At 31.2% G+C, this 10,047-nt stretch overlaps 1 long non-coding RNA gene across 1 annotated transcript; it reads right to left on the bottom strand.

Annotated features, from left to right (window-relative positions):
• Positions 1-697: 697 nt before the first annotated feature.
• LOC143078876 (uncharacterized) lies at positions 698-6,484 on the bottom strand. Its single transcript, XR_012979291.1, has 5 exons — positions 6,438-6,484; positions 5,776-5,867; positions 4,246-4,339; positions 2,753-2,967; positions 698-1,521 (listed from the first exon to the last, which is right to left on the bottom strand). It is a non-coding gene; the product is annotated as an uncharacterized LOC143078876 (long non-coding RNA).
• Between the last annotated feature and the right edge of the window lie 3,563 nt (positions 6,485-10,047).

Raw genomic sequence — 10,047 nt, 5'->3', positions numbered from 1 at the left:
ATACCGCATAGTCAGCTATAAAAGGCCCTGATTAGACAATGTAAAACAATTCAAACGAGAAAACTAACGGCCTTATTTATGTAAAAAAAATGAACGTAAATCAAATATGTAACACATAAACAAACGACAACCACTGATTTACAGGCTCCTGACTTGGTACAGGCACATGCATAAATAATTACTGTACAGTATTAATTCTGCCTTCACTAAAATAATGCAATAATATATATATTTTTTTGGCCGAAAACATAACACATTCAAAATACATGTTGTAACATAAATATAAAAAATAAAACAAATACAATTGCTGATAGAGTTTAAACAAGACAAATATATGTATCGGCGAGCAACATAATTTAAAAAGAATTCGCTGCTAAAGTCACTGGTTGTAAAAAAAAATAGTACAAAATTATCAATCGAACGATATATATTACAGGAGGTTGGGAGGAAAACAACTTGGTCTGATTACTCTTTAGGATTCTTACGTAATGACGAAACACATAATTCACTTTAAGCTTTGGATTGAACACAATCCATAAGTCAGGTAAACGTAAATATGTGTTGGTCAGCCAAAGGGGAGTAACTATTACATGTTCAGAAGATTCCGCTTTGTAATTACTATTTTTCGTCGGGGAAACAAACTAATTACTTGTGGCTCTATAAGAACAAACTAAAAATATATATTTATTTGGTTAAAACATAAAGCATATCTAATATACATGTAATATCGTAATTACACAGAACAAATTCAAATTTTAATAATATTATAGGATGGGAAAATACATTGCATCGGTGAGGCACTGAAAATTAAAAAAATATACACTAAATAAGCTCGACAAACAAAACGAAATAAAATAAAATAGATGTGACATGTTTTTTTAAAATTCAACTCGATGCATGAAGACTGAAACGCTTTTTTAACATGCTAGGTCGACTCAAGAAACGCTACGAAAAATTTTCATGTTCTAATTCTATCGAGCTGCTGACTTGTCGACCTGTCGACCTGCTCACTCGTACTTGATTATAAACATATCATTCACCAACATGTACAAAGTCGACGTGTTTTATGACATTCATTCATCGTTAATTCGTCAAGACATTAATTCCCAATTATGTCTATATCTTGGTATCATATCAACATGATTTGTTGCGTAGACGTTTTTCATACTTTATTTATTCTCTTACTGCTGTGTCATTGACCACATATAACATCATTTTATTTACACTTTACAATGCAAGTAGATTTTTTATATGGATTGCATTGTCATATACAGGATTGCATTGTCATATACAGGATTGCATTGTCATATACAGAATTGCATTGTCATATACAGAATTGCATTGTCATATACAGAATTGCATTGTCATATACAGAATTGCATTGTCATATACAGAATTGCATTGTCATATACAGAATTGCATTGTCATATACAGAATTCATATACAGAATTGCATTGTCATATACATGTATATAGCAGTACTCAACAACTGTATCTTTCTTCCTCTAAAATCCATTTAAACCTGTAAAAAGCCATACTTATAAATCACTGGTCGGAAATAAACAAATGATATTATGTGAACGTTGATCTAGTCAACTTCACAAAAGGACAAAAATATATATCCTCAGTCCTAAAAACATCATAATTGACTATAGTTTAAACAATACTGTAGATACATTACAACACCAAAGTAAGGTAAAATCAACATGTAGAGTATCAGCAATTTAAAATGAGCACTTTTGAAATTAGGTCCGAGACCACAATTATTTCGTAGTGCATTTCTTTTAGAACATAAATGAAAATAAAAAAAATCCCACCTGCGCTTTCTCAAAGAAACTTTTACAGTGTGTTGTACTACTTTTGGGAAAAATTATATCAAAATTATAGAAAACTTCATCGCCTCTAACTCAAAATATGGACAATTTTATCTTTAGGACGTCTTGAAATCTTTTGACAGCTTCCGAAATACTATTTTTCAACCTTTTTCACCTGGACCAAATCACTACTTTCCTTTAAATTCTGAATTTTTTTACAGTGTAATTTCACCCCCCCCCCCCCTCCTTCTTGCAATTTGAGGCATTAAACATGGAGAAATAAATTTGGAAGGGTTATAAAAATTAATGGCAAGTAACTCACTGTCAACACTAGCGGACCAAATGGCATCCAATTTGATAAAACAAAATTGTAACATGGATAGAGTCGATCTCCGCTATACGTATTACTCAGTTGCCATTGATGAGCAATCAAAAAACTTTAATTTGGAAAGGCTCTTTATATCAAAATAATTGATTACCAATTTGGTTGGCAAGCGCACCTAATTCATTTACAAAACTGATGATAGTTTAATGCTACAATCCGGAAATCTGTTCATATCAATATAGATAGCATTGATGATAGTCTAAATATCCAAGTTACTATCAAATTGTTTCTAATTTAGAATTCATTGTACATGATAAAAAAAGATCTATTCTTGTAACTACAATTGAGGATTTTTGAAAGACTCCGAATGAAATAGTTTTACTTTAAAACAAGACAAAAAAAGAAATGATATATGAAGAAAGTCAGAAATTCCAGACAAGAATGTCTCTAATCAAATGGCAAAATCCAAAGGTCAAACACAGTAAACGAATGGATAACAACTATATATAATTTGATTTCATTTTGGCCTTCAATCGGTTTGAAGTTTGAGTGAGTTTTCTGCCGACGAAGCTCTCGTCTTGCATATTAAATCATTAGCATCTTTGATGTATTACCTTAATTTCACATATGTAGTTAACTTTGGTATCGCATGGAGCGTCATTCCACGTTTTTTGATAGTAATCGACACAATGCTCGATATTACCGAGATTGTTCGGTTCGCCAGGACCCCAGTGTGTTACATTGAATATTGTTACATTGAATGGATGACCGCTCGGTTCCCATCTAAATATATCTTCTGTTCCATTGTCTGTTCCGCCTATCCAGTAATCTTTGAAAAAAAGGTAAGATAAAATTTTCAAGTTTTCAACGAACAGACATTTTTCGTCTAACTTAATCTGTTATTCTTTTTTTTGTTCAAATAAAGTTTTGTCACGTTAAAATCAGCATTGCTTACTCCAAAGCAAATATTCCTTTTATGCTTTGCCCTAAGTAATACTTTATTGAAGCTGTATTTTTATGATACAGGTTGTTGTAAAGTTCTCATATTTCATATTGTAGATAAGACGCATTTTTTGGACACATATTATGCTTATTGTTTCTAAAAACTATTGATATTTTAACTGATTTTTACAAAACTTGACAGTGATGCCTAAAATAAACAGAGAATGCCAAAATTGTTATAACATATTAAAAGTCACAGAAAACCAGACAATAGCATGTAAATAACAAAAAACGAAAAAAAGATAAACAACAGTTTGCAAAACAATACAGAGAAAAAACAAAAGCCAACTGCATAGAACTATCCTGATAATATGTTGTTTAGGCAATGTATGATAAAACCAATAAACAATTTCGCGCTCTGAGTTATAGACAGGCACTGAACAAATATAGCAGCAATTTTTATTAAAATCTGTCACTTATAAAAGTATATTTTAGCTATCAAAAGATCTTTTAAAAAAGGAGGTTTCACAAAACAAACCTTAAACAATGCAGATAAACGTCAATTGATACGAAAACAAATTAAAATAAACACGTTACCAAAACTAACTTAAAGTCCTTTTATACTACCACTCTGTCTTCAGATGATAATGATTTATTGGTGCCTAGTGGTACCATTAACTAAGAAGCCAGTTCTAACATACTGGCATGATTTTCGGAACCAGAGATGTTATGTTTGTTGCACTTCAGTGTTTCTGTTGTTTCGTTGTTTTTCTCTTATAGTTGATGTGTTTACCTCAGTTTTAGTTTGTAACCCGGATTTCATTGCAATGATATGAACACTTTTATTTTTTTTCTTCGTGAACTATACTTTCCTATATCAATTGGAATCAAAAACAACAATTTTGAGTTTAATCCAAAAATTAAAAGATAAATATATACAGAGAGTATACAAGCCTTATGATGGTTTTGGTTTTCTCCGTTCTTTAATTTATATCATACGTCATATTTCAGAATGTAATGGTTGGTCAGCTGAACAACTTGATTTTATTTTCTTAAACTTTATCGTTTCTAATTGGAAACATGACTATTGTCAAATGTTATACTAATTTAAAGTTCTTTTCATAAAATACCAGAGTTGAAAAATCAATACAGATGTAAGATTTACCTAAAGACCGAATCCTCACTTGATGATTTAGAAAAATCAATTCATTGTTTGTTTCAACTTCTGTTAACGATCCGCCATGTTTAAGGCATTCAGACTGAAAAAAATCAGAAGTAATATATGTAAATTACATTCAATCCAACTTTGTCTTTGATGCATGATTTTTTTTTTATTACTTGTTAGTGGCTTTGAATTAGCTATCAGTAACTGTGAGTACTCTCAGATCTGTACTTAGTGTCTTTGTGTTGGGATATACAAGTACCCGGTCACGGCCACTCTATGTAGCAAATAAGTATTGCGTTGCCTCCTTTGAAATTCATCATTGATCTAACAAATAGCCGATAAAATCGACGCATTTTTCGTATCATTAATATGAATTTAATTTTTTATTAGGTCTTTCCACTTTTCCATGGAAAGACCTATTGGTTTTCTTTTGATTCTTTTCTTTTCCCCCGCCTAATTATTTTCCTTTTCTGTATTATTGTTTCGTAAGATATCGCTTAGATATTTGGAATATGATAAATTGTACGCTTTTGTAACTACTACTACTTGACTGAATAATTTTCCATGAACGAGTTATCTCCCCGAACACTGTTTTTCTAGTTATTTTTAAAAGTTTGCAACCGTATAAGAAATCCACTAATTAATTTTTCCAATTTGCTTGTTATGTCTTCAGGATGTTTCGTTTAATTTTGACCGAAGCCGTATAAATATTCCATATGAGAGTTATTTCCCCTTTTGTTTTTGATATAAGTGAAATGTATTTGTAACTTGAAAACCATAAGTAATAGAGGCATAGGGTCAATTGATTTGAGGTTCTTGGTCCATAAAAATGAAAATGAGGTCAAGGTCAAAGGTCAAGATCACGTTCAAAATTTTGATTTTGGCTTGTTGTCACTAACTGCCAGAAATCTTTTAAGATATCAACAAAATATGTTTATAGAATTGTCAGTTGCGACATGTCGTAACACGTAAATTTGAGTTGAAAGGGTATGGAGACATTTAATGGGAGTTTTCAACTCTTTCATATTTAAAATTCAACGTATGGTGATATAACTCATTTATCATACATAATTAAGACATAGGGTCTTTTGATTTGAGGCCCTTGTTTCATGACCTTGAAATTAGGGAAAAGGTCAAAAGTTGATTCGACGTTCTATATTTTGACCTTTGCTTTTATCTCCTGTGTATATATACATAAAGTCATGGGACATTTTGCATCAGGTTGCAAGCCATTTGAACCAACCGGAAGTCGCTATTTTTTTTCACTAAATTAATGTAAAAGTATATATCAGTGTCAAGTAAACTATCAACAAATACAGGAAGTGACATTTTTCAAACTGGAAGTAAAACAATATCTCCCTTATCTATATTTTTTTACGCTGGAATTGTCATTTATTTCAATATTTTTCATTTCAAAATAGATCCTTACTGGTGGAAAGACCTTCAATTGTTCTCTGAATAATTGGTTTTTAATTTGAATTTGTATTATTCTTCAAACAGAACGGTACCTGACAGCAAAAGTATCAATACCTGCGCTCCTGTCCAATCTCTGCTATCGTTACTAAAAAGATAACACGATCTTGAATCATTTGTTGATATCCATCCAGTTCTGCATTTTACACCTAAAACGTATACATTGACCATGTGATTTGTGCTTTGTGTATAAGTTGTGTATCGCGCTTGGTACTCTTTCTTTTAGTAATGCTTGCGCCATTGATTTAAGAATGTTTTTATGTGGTAATGTTGAAGCACTGTCTAGGGTTTGGGTAAGCCTAGCATATTCTTGTTATGGTTGAGAGATAGGAGCCTGTTATTCAGTAGTTGATGTTGGTTTATGTCTGTTATCTATGTGTTCGTCAATTTTATTTTATAAAGTAAGGCGTTAGTTTTCTCGCTTAAATTGTTTCTCATTTTTCATGGCATAGCCTTTATTTGCAGACTATACGATATGGTTTTTGTCATTGTTTAGTCAGTGAGTGTCCTATAATTGCTTTCATTCATGTCATTTGAACTCTGTTGGTTGTTGTCTTTTTGGCAATGATACTACATTTTTTTTAAATTTCAAAATAAACAGTTTTATCTTAATCAGCAATACTTGTACGTATAAACCATGACGAGTATTAAAACAGGGACATTAATGATGCTTACCGATAAGACTTCATAATCACCAAAACAAAGATGGGAATAATTACCGTTTGCTTCTGATTCATCGTCGTCGTTTGTTTTTCGATTTTTTTCTGAAAGAAAAAGAAAATTAACTGTAAAGGACAATGAACAAGCCACGATCTATATTGCTTCGGAACCAATCATAGTCAGCTAAATAATTCATAAACGTACGAAGGATATATTTTTTGTTTCAATTACGAGATAACCTTCTGATAGGTCATCCTAGAAAAAAATGTTAATCTCGCTTGATGTCATAAAGAATGGTTGATTATTTTCTGAATTGATTCGCATAGATGGGTATTTTTTAAAAATAAATATCAACCTGAATTACGTTATTTTTTCATGGGATGGAATATAATCGCAAGAAACTAAGGAGGCACGTGGCGTTGCTAATGAAATTGACATGAAATTAACAACGTCGTCATAGGTAAAATAGCGATTAACAGATAATCATTGGTCATCTCAACTTGATTGCTTTTCTCGCTTTCGCCGTACCGGCTCAAACGAGAAAATCAATCTCGATGAGATGATCAACGATAATCTATAAGAATATACTCCTTTTCGAAATAATATGTAAGCTTTATCGATTTCTCGAATTAAGAGTTTCAAATATATTCTCGTCGCAAGATTTGATCAATATTTCTATATGTGTAATTCCAACAAATCATGGTACGTCACATCCGGTTGTATACGAAAAAAGGCAAAAAAAATATTGAATTTGACAATTATAGGTAATTTATCCTACATTTTATTGCAGTAAAATATTCCTGTGTCATAAACATATGTCTTGGGTATTTCAAAGTACCATTTTTTTTATTTGTGGTTTCTATAGAATATTTTGAAAACTTGAGTTACGTGGTTACTAAATCTTGTAAATAGGTTAAATAAGGGGAGAAATTTGATTGTTTAACTTCCAGTGATGGTTATTTTCTTATATGCAATGAAATTTTATATGAAATTTTTTCTATAGTACTGGACAGGATAAAACTTCACAAATGCCAAGTATTTCTTTATTTGAAACAAAGATGAATTCTGTACAATATTTGAAAAGTGCAAATTTAACAAAGACTAATAGGGGAAAATCAATGGTGGTATAACACCTATAGGTGCACTTACAAATTGATATCTATATCCAATTTGTTAGCCGACATGGCATCGAAACGACGAATCAAAGAAATCAACTTTATGTTTAATTAATATATAGGACAACGCTGTTATTTAAAAAAATACCATTCCAGGCTCATTTGTTTCCATATTATTAATATTACCAATAATTAACAGGTTCAGGGTCGAATCTGATACCAATACCAATAGTATTTGTTACATGTAGTATTCCGTTTGTTCTTCTGCATTATCCTTTCCACATTCTGGAGTACCACTACTGTATTGTAGTGATAAAAACAGGATGGGTTCACACAGAAAGATTATAAAAGCAGAGAAAACTGTGTACATTTGGATCAGCATGACTTTATCAAATGATGATACTAATTCTACTACAAATACATGCTAAAACGAAGACGTGGGTACTTTAATTCAGTCACGGATCTGCATTATCGTGTTGATCTATATTGAAATATAACAACGACTTGCCGTTTGAAGCTTCTCCTATGTCTCTTCAGTTATGACTTACGGTTCCATGAAGGAAATTATCGGATATAACTTTGCTCACGCAGTTCTTATTTCAGAACATTTTCTGCAACATTTCAGCTCTGTATTTAAAGGTTTCTTTGCATACTTCAGATCTTTACTCTCAACCTTGTATCAATAACCACATGTTTCACATTAAGCGTAATCAGTTGTTGAAGAACAATATAGTTCAAGTAACATTTATCCGTCACAAGACGCCGACTCAAACCAAACACCAAAGCTGAACACTATAAGGTTTAATAAAAAATAAGAAGTCTCTGTCCATAAATGACATCCTTTAATGATGGCAATCCACAATAGATAGATTTCAAATACAGTGGATATATCATATAAGCAAATATAGGTCATCGTACGTTCTATAACATGAGCACAAACCAACACCGTATATTCAGCTAAATAAATATGTCAAGATAACGCTTTACTTTAGGTCCTATTTGGTTAGAAAAATGACCGGGTCTCCAACGTTAACCAAAATTAAGGTTTTTTATAATATTGACTGTTCCTCTAGTATCTTTCGCCCCTCTTTTATCAAAAAGGATGAAAAGATAGTAAGCTAGAAGGATAATCGAAAACAGTTTATGGACAAAACACCGACCATACCACAACAAACAAAACAAAACGATGAAAAGACAATATTTGACTCTTTATATGATAAAACTTAAAATTATATCAGTATACAAAGCTTCGACATTCTGAGAATGTCTATTCATTTAATCCATAAAAATATGAACGAAGTAAGGCTTCCTGTGAATTTAGATCTGTAAGGCTAAAACGTTGAACATGTAAACGATATCAAGACAATTATATACTAGTATGTGCTTGTACTCTATTTTATACAAGACCGTCATACTGTGTCTGATTTTCAAAATAATAGCTCAAATCACCATAAAAAAGACATCTATATGATCTGACTCGATATTCTGATCGGGAGCTGATCAGCTTCTGATCTCAACTCATCATAACAGCGTGCTTGACAACGAAGAGACAATGCAATTATATAATCTAGAACTGAATCTTACCCATAACCCACCACTCTAAAGGCACGTTATCTATCAATGGAATACATATACTTACAGTACAATCAATGTTTGAGGAAGATAGGCAAATGAAAGTAGCCTGGACCCTTACTGTGTATCAAGTGATGCGTCATCAGTGTAACAAGCCAATGTTCATATTTGCATTCATCTGTGTAACTATGTATATATATGGTTTATTATAATAAAAAAAGACAATTTATTCACATTATCTTACTCAAAACAGTTTGATCACAACATCTTTGCAATTAATTGAATTACTTCTCGTTTTTGCATTATGATTCGTCTGATACCTGATAACTGAATTATATTACAAGTATATAAATTTTGAATGTCAAAAACTGCAGGGGTACCCGTATACCATCACAATAAATGTAGGACTTATATCTGACATAATTTATTTGATATTTTTCAACTATGACATAAGACATCTATCAAACACTTTTATTTGTTAAACTGAAACTATTATGGATATGATCCAAACTGGATTATACGTACGATTTGTTTTTTTCTAAATTACATTTTAAATAAACTCATCATAGATACCAGGATTAAATTAGTATTTACGACAGAAAGACTCATCAGTGATGCTCGAATACAAAAAAGTAAAAAAGATCAAATAAAGTACGAAGTTGAACAGCATTGAGGACCAAAATTCCCAAAAGTTTTGCAAAATACAGCTAAGGTAATCTACTCCTGAGGTAAAAAAAAAAGCCTTAGTATTTCAAAAATTAAAATGTTTTGTAAACAGTTAATTTATAAACATATATTTTTAAGTACGAAGTTGAAAAGTATTGAGGACCAAAATTCCTAAAAGTTTTGCAATATATATATATATATATATATATATATATATATATATATATATATATATATATCTGACATTGTATTTGTTCAGATGAAAAAAGATCATATATCTACAGATACAATACAAATTTAGATTAAGGATGTTCGC

The sequence above is a fragment of the Mytilus galloprovincialis genome, chromosome 6 (assembly GCF_965363235.1).
Source record: "Mytilus galloprovincialis chromosome 6, xbMytGall1.hap1.1, whole genome shotgun sequence".
In the NCBI taxonomy this organism is placed as follows: Eukaryota; Metazoa; Mollusca; class Bivalvia; order Mytilida; family Mytilidae; genus Mytilus; species Mytilus galloprovincialis.
This window is presented reverse-complemented; position numbering and strand designations above follow the sequence as displayed.